Source organism: Miniopterus natalensis, chromosome 4 (assembly GCF_054644295.1).
Source record: "Miniopterus natalensis isolate mMinNat1 chromosome 4, mMinNat1.hap1, whole genome shotgun sequence".
In the NCBI taxonomy this organism is placed as follows: domain Eukaryota; kingdom Metazoa; phylum Chordata; class Mammalia; order Chiroptera; family Miniopteridae; genus Miniopterus; species Miniopterus natalensis.
The window spans coordinates 70,064,391-70,075,618 of NC_142084.1; the positions used below are offsets into that span (position 1 = coordinate 70,064,391).

General features: G+C 42.2%; 1 pseudogene; it reads right to left on the reverse strand.

Annotated features, from left to right (window-relative positions):
- Positions 1-7,226: 7,226 nt before the first annotated feature.
- On the reverse strand, positions 7,227-8,978 carry LOC107534274 (transmembrane protein 70, mitochondrial pseudogene; annotated as a pseudogene).
- Between the last annotated feature and the right edge of the window lie 2,250 nt (positions 8,979-11,228).

Sequence of the window (11,228 nt, forward strand, 5' to 3'; positions counted from 1 at the left end):
TGAACCCCTGCACTCGATGTAGGTTCTCTGGCAGCTCCTCTCTGAAGCCTCTCACTCCCTCCTTTTCAGTCAGGGGCTGTGCACCCTTCTCTGAGCCTAGAGCTGCCTCTGAGCTCCTGGCTCTTGCAGTCACTCCCTCCACAAATAATTCTTGTGCCTCTGTTGTGCGCCAGGCTGCACTAGAGGCTGGAGACTGAGCAGGGAAGAAGACAGAGCACCATTGCTCTATTACACAAAATCATAAGTAACTAAAATAGCAACAGTTCTCAAACTATTGGATCTCGGAACCTCTTTACATTCTTAAAAGTTATTGAGGACCTCCCCAAAATCACAACCCCAGTCTAATCATAATTTTTTAAAATCTGACAAATTCCAGCATCCTACAATAAATCTGACCAACGCTCCTCAAAACTCAAGTCATCAAAAACAAAGAAAATCAGAGAAACTCTCATGGGAGACTAAGGAGATTTGATGACTAATATAATGTGGGGTCCGCAGGGGCTCCTGGAACAGAAAAAGGATATTAAGAGAAAACGGAGGAAATCTCAATAGTGTGGGCTTTAATAATAATGTATCAATATTGACTCATTAATTATAACAAATGTATCATAGTAATGGACAATATTAATAATAAAGGAGCCCTGGTCGAGTGGCTCAGTTGGTTGGAGCGTCGTCACGTGCACCAAAAGGTTGCAGATTTGATTCCGAGTCAGGGCACATACCTAGGTTGAGGGTTCAATTCCTGGGCATATATGGGATTCTGATCGATGTTTCTCTCTCACATCGATGTTTCTGTCTCTCTCCCTCTCTTCCCCTTTTCCTCTTTCTAAAATCAATAAACATATACTTGGATGAGGATTAAAATAATAATAATAATGGGAATTGTTGGGGTGGGGAGGATATGGGAACTCCCTGTGCCTACCCTTTTAATTTTCTTGTAAATCTAAAATTGTTCTAAGAAATTGTGTCTGTCAATTAAAATAGTCATGCACAGTACAGGGAGTAGAGTCAATAGCTTTGCATGGTGACAGATGGTTACGAGGCTTATTGTGGTGATTGATCACATCATACGATATATAAATGTTGAATCACTGTGTTGTATGCCTGAAACTAATATAATATTGTGTGACAACTATACTTTAATGTTTAAAATTGAAATAAAATAATAAGATCCTGGAGACTCCAAAGAATTTGCATCTATATGGGTTATACCTATTAATCTTTACTGTATTAGAAATTAAGAGTTTTAAAATATTTATTTATTCACCCAGCTGGGCGTGGCTCAGTGATTGAGTGTCGACCTGGGATCCAGGCAATCAGGGTTCGATTCCCAGTCAGGGCACATGCCCAGGTTGTGGGCTCGATCAATGACTCTCTCATCATTGATGTTTCTCTCTCTCTCTCCCTCTTCTTTTCTCTCTCTGAAATCAATAAAGATATATTTAAAATATTTATTTATTCATTTTAACATAACATAAAAAGCATATTTTATGAAAAATAACATTTTCCAAAACAAGAAAAAACTAGTGAGAAGAGAGGCAATGTTTCTTCACCTTTTGCAAATTGCTTTGATGTCCAGCTTAATAAAAAAATGTGAGATCCTCAGACAGTTGATCCTTATGTTCAGACTCCACAGTAGCAAATTCACCCACTCACTTAAACTTATTTGCAAACCAAAGTCAATGCTCCTGGCACTTTTGTGGTCATTAGTGGACATGCTCAGAGCGATGCCAAATTTGAACTGGCCAACAGGTATGTTCCCAGCTGAGGTTGAACAAGGCTGTGCTCTGCCTTCTTGGATCAGCTGTCATACTATAAAAGATGTCCTTTTCATGGCCTATTTGGTGCCATGTTTTTCTCATTTTTGTGCTTTTTGTAGATTTTTAAAAAATATATCTTTATTGATTTCAGAGAGAGGAAAGGAGGGGGAGAGAGAGAGATAGAAACATCAATAATGAGTCTTTGATCGGCTGCCTAGCCCGCAACCCAGGCATGTGCCCTGACCGGGAATTGAACCCCGATCACCTGGATCCTAGGTCATGCTCAACCTCTGAGCCATGCTTGGCCGGGCTGTAGATTTTTAAATGGCTCCCAGGCATGGTGTTGATGTGCTGTCTAATGTTTGTTAGCATAAGAAGGCTGTGATGTGCCTCATGGAGAACATATGTGTTAGGCCTCAGTTATAATGCTGTTGGCTGTGAATTCGATGTCGATGAGTTACATATAGATATTTGTGTATTATATATATATATACATATACATATATATACATTAAATTGGTGTCTTTAAATAGAAACACCCATAAAACAGGTAGGTACTGATTGGTTGATGACTGACAAAAATGTGAGCAGAGACTCACAACAACCTAACCCAGTGTATCTCCCTAGGAGTAATGGTTTATTTGCTATTTCAGTGTTTGCACAACTTTATAGAACAAAACTACCATGAATAATGAGAATTAAATGCATCTTATGCATTGACTCTGTTGCGATATGTTGTTTTGACTGAAGTATATGAAGAAAATTCAACCTCACACGAACAGATAATTTAAAAAAGAAAGTATTTTGATCAGCTTTTCAGGTAATCGTGACTATTCTTTGAGACTATACCAAAACTCGACACATTTTAGTTTCTTAAAGGATACTTGCAAAGTGGGGTCTGAATTGTCAGTGAAGTTTTTGTACTTTTAAAATTAACATTAAAGCCTACTGAGTGCACCTTTTACCCATGCATGATTTTGAAACATGTCATTTGAAGAATATTAGCTCACTGAGTTACACAGTTCTTACAGATATTAACATTTCATTATTCAATATCCAAAATGAATGCAAAATATACACAATTAACAAAATGTCAACATTTCCAAAAAAAGACAGGATCAGAATTCCTGATTTTCCTTTTGCTTCAGGCTACCATATGGCTTGGCTCAACACTCACTGATTCTGTCTTTAAATTTTTATATTTAGCTCACCATTGATTTTTGTAGTAATTTTGTGGGGCTTATTTTTTTACTGACATTGAAATATGATTTATCTTTTTTAGGAGAATATTACCTCTGAATGGGGAAAAGATAATGTAACTGTATCTCCAAAGAATGACTCAGAAAGAAAAAATAATCTGAACTGTAATTGAAAATAATTATTTTTTAAAAGAGAAGAAGAATCTGACATATTTCACTGTTTTAAAAATTACAGATAAACCCAAAGAGAATGCCCCACTCTCACCCTCACCCTGGCTCCGGGAGTCTCTCATTCTCTCAGTAAGGGAAAGGCTACCGGCTCCCTTTTACAGATATAAAAGGGGCTCACAGCCCACACTGTTAAGCCAGAGTTTGAGCCCACCTCAGGTCCACTCTGGCCAGTGGCTCCAGCTCTGGCCCTAGCATTAAGACGGCAGGCCAACCCAGATGGAGCATCCCCAGGCTGTCCCAAATGACTGCCCTGCCTGTGGGGTGGGGCCTGAGGAGAGGCTGAGCCAAGAGGAGCCTGAGACAGGAGGAATCGAGGCTAATTCTCTGTGGGAAGCGCTCCCTATTAATTAATTAGGGCAGAGCTGGCCTGAGGCATCCCCAGAACCCCCAGAGTCATTAGGGGGAGGGAGTCTCATTATCAGCTGTCAGGTTCCCCATCGTTCCTAGGGACCCAAAGGGAGCAGAGGAGAAGGGAGAGAAAGGCCAGGTCCCCCTTCTCTGAGCCGCGCCCCCTCCTTATTACCAGAGAGGCCTGATGTGCAAGTGAAGTGTCTGAGGCCACAAGCAGAATTTCAGGGGAGAAAAGGAGAGTCAAAGGTGAGGGGATAAGTTTATTCCCCCCCAAATTCACCCTGCGTTTATATTGATGTGAGATATTCAGAATTCGTAAGTCCACAGAGACAGAAAGCAGATTAGTGACTGTCAGGGGCTGGAGCAGGGAGGGATAGAGAGTGACTGCTCACGGGTGCAAGGGTTCCTTTTGGGGAGATGAAAAAGTTCTGGAACTAAGTGTTGATTGCACGTCATGAATGTACTTAATATCACTGAACTGTGACTTTTAAGTGGTTACAATGGCTATGGTGATAATCATTTGCAATGCATAAATGCATCAAATCATCATACTCTTAAACTTACACAATGTTATATGTCAGTTATATCGCAATAAAGCTGGGAAATAGTCACAATGGTAAATTTTTTATGTGTATTTTACAATTAAAAATCAGTCTCCTAGTTCATGATTATTTATTCAACATTTATTAGCATCTGTTTTGTGCCCAGCATTGTTCTGAGCAGGGAAGCATGGCCCTCCCTCAGACTGTCTCCATGAGAAATGGCACTGGAGACCTTCCCTAAGGGTCACTCTCCTCCTTCCTCCCCTGCTTCTGTGTCCTGGGACATCGACCCTCATGGATTGTACCAACAGGCTCTCTCATTCTCTGGCTCTGGTTGGGTTCAGGCAAAGGGAGACCCTTGCGGGAGGTCAGAAGGAAGGAGGAGAGTGAGGCCAGGGTATGATTCCCTCGGGTTCCTCCTGCCACACTCACTGCAGATGGCTGGGCGCCTGGGCTGTAGACCACAGGTCCTAGCAGGTGGCCCTCTTCAGATTCTGGCCATGCTGCTCCCTCCTCTTCCTGCTTCTGCTCGGGGATGGTAGCAGCTCCCAGGTGCTGCCAGCTCCAGGTTACTGCACCGTCCTCTGTGGTTTCCTTACCCCACCACCACACCTTCAAACTCTCCTCAAATTACCCTGTTTGAGTCTGGTTCTTGCTGAGACTTCTCTCTAGGCAGGCATTCAGGAGAGGCAGTAGAAAAATGAACAGACATGGCTAAAAAAGTCCTGGAGATAAAAAAGTCCACAGCATAGTGATTACAGGCAACAACACACTGTATTATAACCTTCAAAGTTCCTAAGAGACTAGATCTTAACTGATCCCATAGCAGAAAAAGAAATGATAATTATGTGACATGGTAGAGGTGTTAGCTAAGGATACCATGATAATCATATTGCCATGTATAAATATCAAATCAACACAGTGTACACTTTAAGCTTGCACAATGTTGTATGTCAGTTATATTTCAATAAAAATAAAATTGAAAAATAAACACAGTAGTCCCCCCTTACCTGTGGGGGGTATATTCCAAGATCGATAGTGATGCCTGAACACTTCATATACTATTTTTTCTATACACACCTGTGATAAAGTTTAATTTATAAATTATACACAATAAAAGATTAACAACAATAATAAAACAGAACAATTATATATAACAATAGACTGTAATAAAACTTATGTGGATGGCTTTGGGGCCATTATTAAGTAAAATAAGTGTACTTGAACACAAGCAGTGCGATACCACCATAGTCCATCTGATAACCCAGATGGCTACCAAGTGACTAATGGGCAGGACTTACACATAGCAGGCAGATGACATACAGAGGGACGGCTCAAGATTTCTTCATGCTACTCATTTTGTCATGCATAATTTAAAACGTATGCATTGTTTATTTCTGGGACTTTCCATTTACTATATTCAGACCACAGTTAACCATGGGTAACTGAAACTGCAGAAAATAAAACCATGGATAAAAGGGGACTACTGTAAGTAAAATTAGCCAGCAGCCCGGCCAGCGTGGCTCAGCGGTTGAACATCAACCTATGATCCAGGGGATCGAGGTTCGATTCCCAGTCAGGGCACACGCCCGCCCAGGTTGTGGGTTTGATCCCCAGTGGGTGAGGGGGTGCAGGAGGCAGCCTATCAATGACTCTCTCATCATTGATGTTTCTCTCTCTCTCCCTCTCCCTTCCTCTCTCTGAAATCAATAAAGATATATTTTTTTAAAAAAAACAACACAAAGAGATACCACCTCACACCTGTCAGAATGGCACCATCAATAAATCACCAAACAACAAGTGCTGGCGAGGGTGTGGAGAAAAGGGAACCCTTGTGCACTGTTGGTGACAATGCAGACTGGTGCAGCCACTATGGAAAACAGTGTGGAGGTTTCTCAAAAATTAAAAATGGAACTGCCTTATGACCCAGCAATTCCACTACTGAGTATATATCTAAAGAAACCCCAAACACTAATTTGAAAGAAAATATGCTCCCTATGTTCATCGCAGCAATATTTACAATAGTCAAGATACGGGAGCAACTCAAGTGCCCATCAATAGACAAGTGGGAAGAAAAGCTGTGGTACATATATGCAATGGAACATTACTTGGCCACGAAAAAGAAATCTTACCTTTTGTGACAGCATGGATGGACCTAGAGGGTATTATGCTAAATGAAATGTCAGACAGAGAATGACAAATACCAATGATTTCATTTATATGTGGAATCCAAAAAAAAGAAAAAATGAACAATAGACCATACCCATAGACACAGAGAATGAACTGACAGTTGCCAGGGGGACAGGTATTGGGGGACTGGGTGAAAAAGGTGAAGGGATTAAGTGCTAATTGATAGTTACAGATAGTACAGAGATGTAAATTACAGCACAGGGAATACAGTCAATACTACTGTCATAACTATGTATGGGGCCAGGTGGGTACTTGACATATCGGGGGGGGGGGGGAACCACTCTATAAAGTGCATGATTGTCATCACTATACTGTGCATCTGAAACTAACACAGAATGTTATTGAATGTAAACTGAAATTGAAAAATAAAAAGTCACACCTATTCATAACCTTTGCTAAAATGTTGGATTACTTTCAGGTGAGGATATGTTTCCTATCAAAATTAGAATCATGCCTACATGCTACAACACGGATAAATCATGAGGACATTGTGCTGAGTGGATGAAATAAACCAGACACAAAAGGACAAATACTGTGTGATTCCACTTATATGAAGCACTTAGGATAGTCAGATTGAGAGAGACAAAGTGGAATGATGAATGCCAGGGGCTGGGAGAGGGCTGTGGGGAGTGAGTGTTTAATGGGGACAGAGTTTCGGTCTGCGAAGAGAGAAAGTTCTGGGGATGGATGGTGGTGACGGCTGCACAACAGTGTAAATGTCCTTAATGCCACTGAGCTGTGCACTTAGAAATGGTTAAGATGGTAAGTTTGATGCTATGTATATTTTACCATGATTTTAAAAAAAATAGAATAATGTAATTTTGGCAGTTTGTTGTCCTGCTTATGATGATATTTATTTGATGATGATCATGATCTCAGTGATTTACTTAATTTTTTAACAGGAAACAAAAGTAAAGGCAAATTACTGTTATACACTGGAAAATAAGTCACATTTAAGCACAAACATCATCTTTAATCTGCTTGTTTTCACTGGTTTCTTCCATATCAGAAGTGAATGGTTGGTCATAATCCATTGGATGGTAGTGTCTTCAGGATTTGGAAAGAGACCTGGGTTAACTAACAGTGGTTTTGTTTTAGCATAAAATGTGGTAAACACATGGGTGCTGTTTGGAATCCTCATGTCATTCTGGTGAAACACTGTACTCGTTTCTGAAAGTACAGCATTATAAGTAATGGCTTTATAAGTGTCTGCTGTGGCCTTATGGCACAACCAACGACCTAACCATTTGTATGTAACAAAGGGGAGCAGCGTTGGGTTGGTCACTATAAAGCTCCCTATGATGCCATAAAATAAGATTTGCAAAGGCAGGCTTCCAAATAGGATATTATTTTGTGCAAAGCGTATGATAGAAATGCAAGGCTGACCACCCTTGTAGAATAAGAGAAACATTTCATGCCAGATACTGTTTGGGCCAGATGCCCAGTATAAATCAGCCTTCTGATTTTTCAACTTCTGTATGTAAGCATCGGGCACATCTTTCCCAACAGGCATGTTGGCACAGGATGCCAGAAAAGCATGGGGCTCCCTGCAGCCCAGTGTTCCCACCGAGCTGCTGCAGGAGCAGAGTGGCCGTCACAGTGCCGCCCTCATCCCGCCCAGACACAGCTGGGCTGCTGAAGCAGCATTTTGCATGTGAGAAGTAGCCACAGACAGGCTGCCGTGGCAGCTGGGAACCCTATAGGTCTGCTCCTCACCCGACCACTTGGTGGCTTATTTTAGTTTCTCATTTTCTATTTCCTTCCACTGGACTAGAAGCTCCATAAGGGAAGGGACTTTGTCCCTCGTCACCATCGGCTCCTGGTTTTCAGCCCAGTGCCTGACACAGAGCAAGGACTCGGTAATTTGTTGAGTCAATCAATCAACCATTAGGAAAGAGATTTTCTGTGGACACCCAAGTCCACCCTCCACCTATCTCCAACCTGCTCTACACCCCAGAAGATGGACAGATCTGTGTGGACCACATCAATGGGCTTCTGTTTCTGGAAATCTGGCAGGTGGGTCTGACTTAAAGGAGGCTCCAGCAGGGGCTGAGAGGAGGGTTAAGATTAAGGTGGGAAACTAGCATATAGAAGATGAGCTCAGAAAGCCAGGAGCGAAAACAGCTGGTTCTGCTCTTTGAGCATTGAAGAGGTGCTTCCAGTGTGCACAGGTGATAGGGAATGCCACAGAGAGAGATAGGCCAGGAGTAGGCAAGGGACCTCAGATTAAAGAGACAGATGTCATTATATTAGTTTCCTAGGACTTCCATAACAAAGTACCACAAACTGGGTGACTTCAAACAATAGGAATTTATTCTCTCACAGTCCTGGAGGCCAGAAGGCTGAAATAAAAGCTTTGGCAGATCCGTGCTCTCTCCAAAGGCTCTAGGGAAGGAGCCTTCTTTGCCTCTCCCAGTTCCTAGTGGTTGCCAGCAGTCCTTGCTGTTCCTGAGCTTATAGTTACATCACTCCGGCTTCTGCCTCTTTCTTCATGTGGCCATCTTCCCTGTGTGTCTCTGTCTTCATGTAGCCTCCTTATAAGGACAAGAATCATTGGATTAAGGTTCCACTCTACTCCAGTATCACCTCATGTTAACTAATTACATCTGCGAAGGCCCTATTTCCAAACAAGGACACATTCACAGGTACCTGGAGTCAGGACTTCAACATATCTTTTTGAGTGGACACAATTCAACTCACGACATTGCGTGAGGCCCTCCATTAATCCTGCCTCCCACCTAATTTGGGTTCTCCCATAAATAAGAAGGATGCTTGGAAATTGAGCAGCCAGAACACAAACGCCCATGGAAAAAGCAGCAGAAAGTCTTGGTTAGTCCACACTTGGACTATGTCCAAGCATGGCAGGGCAGCCAACATTCAGTCATTCAACAAATAAGTATGAAGGACCTGCTTTATGACAGGAACTAGGTTAGGCAGCATAGATTCAGTAAGGACTAAGAGAGATAAGAGCCCCATTAAAGGGCTGATATCTAGAGAAGGAGGTGAGAGAATCACAAAGTGACGGATGCTATGAGGAGAAGGAGGGATATAGTATGGCATGGCAGTGTGATACTTCAGATGAGATGGTCAAGGAAGGGCCTTTTAGGAGATAAAATCTGAGCAGAGACCAAAAGGGTGAGAGGGAGAAAATCATATGAAAATGCAGAACATCTGAGAGGGGAAAAGAAAGTACAAAGCCCATGAGATTAAACAAGCTTGGTGAGCCTTAATGATCTCAGGACAAATTGTTCGGATATGGGGAAGGAAATGCGGACAGGAGCCAGGTGGTAAGGACTGAGATTCTGCAGACTGTGGTAAGGAACTCGGATGCTATTCTAAACTTGGCACCTGCCTCACTAAACCTACCTGCTGGTCTTAAAGCTACAGTTATCCTAATCTAGCAAGTAATACCTAAATCTACTAATATGAGTGAGCTTTTACAGGGAGAGGGTGAGGAAGATGGAAATCTAATGCATTAATTAGCTATTGCTTTATAACAAATTATCACAAAACTTAACAGTGTGAAGCAACAAATATTTATTTTATGGGTTCCTGTGGGTCAGGAATCTGGTCATGCCTACCTGGGTCCTCTGGCTCAGGTTCTCGCATAAGACATCAGCTGGGGCTGCTATCTCATCTGAAGGCTGGACTGGGGAAGGATGTACTTCAAAGCTCACTCATGTGGTTATTGGCAGGATTCAGTTTCTTATAGGATATTGGACTGAGGACCTCAGGTCCTTGCTGGCTGGTGGCCAGAGCCTCTCTCAATTCTTTTCCACATGGGTCTCTCCACTTCTGAAAGAGCAAGACAGATAGAAGCCATGATTTCTTATAACCTAATCTTAGAAGTAGCACCCTGTAATTTTTGCCATATTCTGTTGGTCAGAACTAGATCCAGCCTACACGCAAAAGAAGGGGATTACACAAGGCATGAAGACCGGAAGATGGGGGCCACTGGGGGCCATCCTTAAGACTGAAGAACACTATATTTGACTGGATGGATGGCAGACAACCAGCCAGTGAAGGATCAAGAACAGGGGCAAAATAGAAAAGTGGAAAAGAGCACAGGGGAGGAGATTCAAGTTTTAGGTAGTGAACAATTTAAAATTCTACCTACAGGTCCAGTTGAATGGAATGGATGGAAAAGAAACTATAGAATTTGTCAACTGCAGGAGGACATGAATAACTTTTGCCTGAACCATTTTAGGGGACCGATGAAGACTAAAGCCTTACAGACCAGTCCTCATTCCTCACCAAACAGCAGGGTCGTCACCTTTGCAAGAGGTGCCCGGGAAAAGCCAGGAAGAACCTCCTCTCCCAGCCTGGGGCTTCCCACTTTCTCCTGACACCTCCCCCGTGAAAGCGACCTCATTTCTCAAAGACAAAACTGATTCTAGGTCATATCCCCCTGGAATGAGAGACCAATTGATGTGATTATCTCCAAGAGAAAGGGGGGCACCTACTAAAAGTAGGACCTGGTGCCCCAGAAGGGAAGACATCAGGGAACCGGAAAAGGGGTCTCTGATAATTACCAGCCAAGATTTCAGAGTGAAGGGCATCGTGCTGCAATAACAAAGGAAAAGAGGAAAGAAAAGCTAGAAGTTTTAGGTTTTTCCTCCTCATACACCCTGCAATTTCATCCTATTTAATCCAAGGACAGAATCCTGCTCCTTATTTCATAATACTCATTACATAGATTAGGTGGTCCCAGCAAAGATGGCTGCACAAAGGAATTTCTGTAAAGCAACCTTCATTATAAAAATCAGAGCTAATTTCACAAATATTATTCCCCATTGGCCTGAGTTAGAAATATTTGAGCTTTAGTATACTGGGAGGAGGGAGATGTGTATAAATACACACACACACACACACACACACACACACACACACAGGGGTTGGCAAAAGGAGGTTTATTATTGTGAGTGTGTGAAACAGAGTTTATTCTTGCATTATTA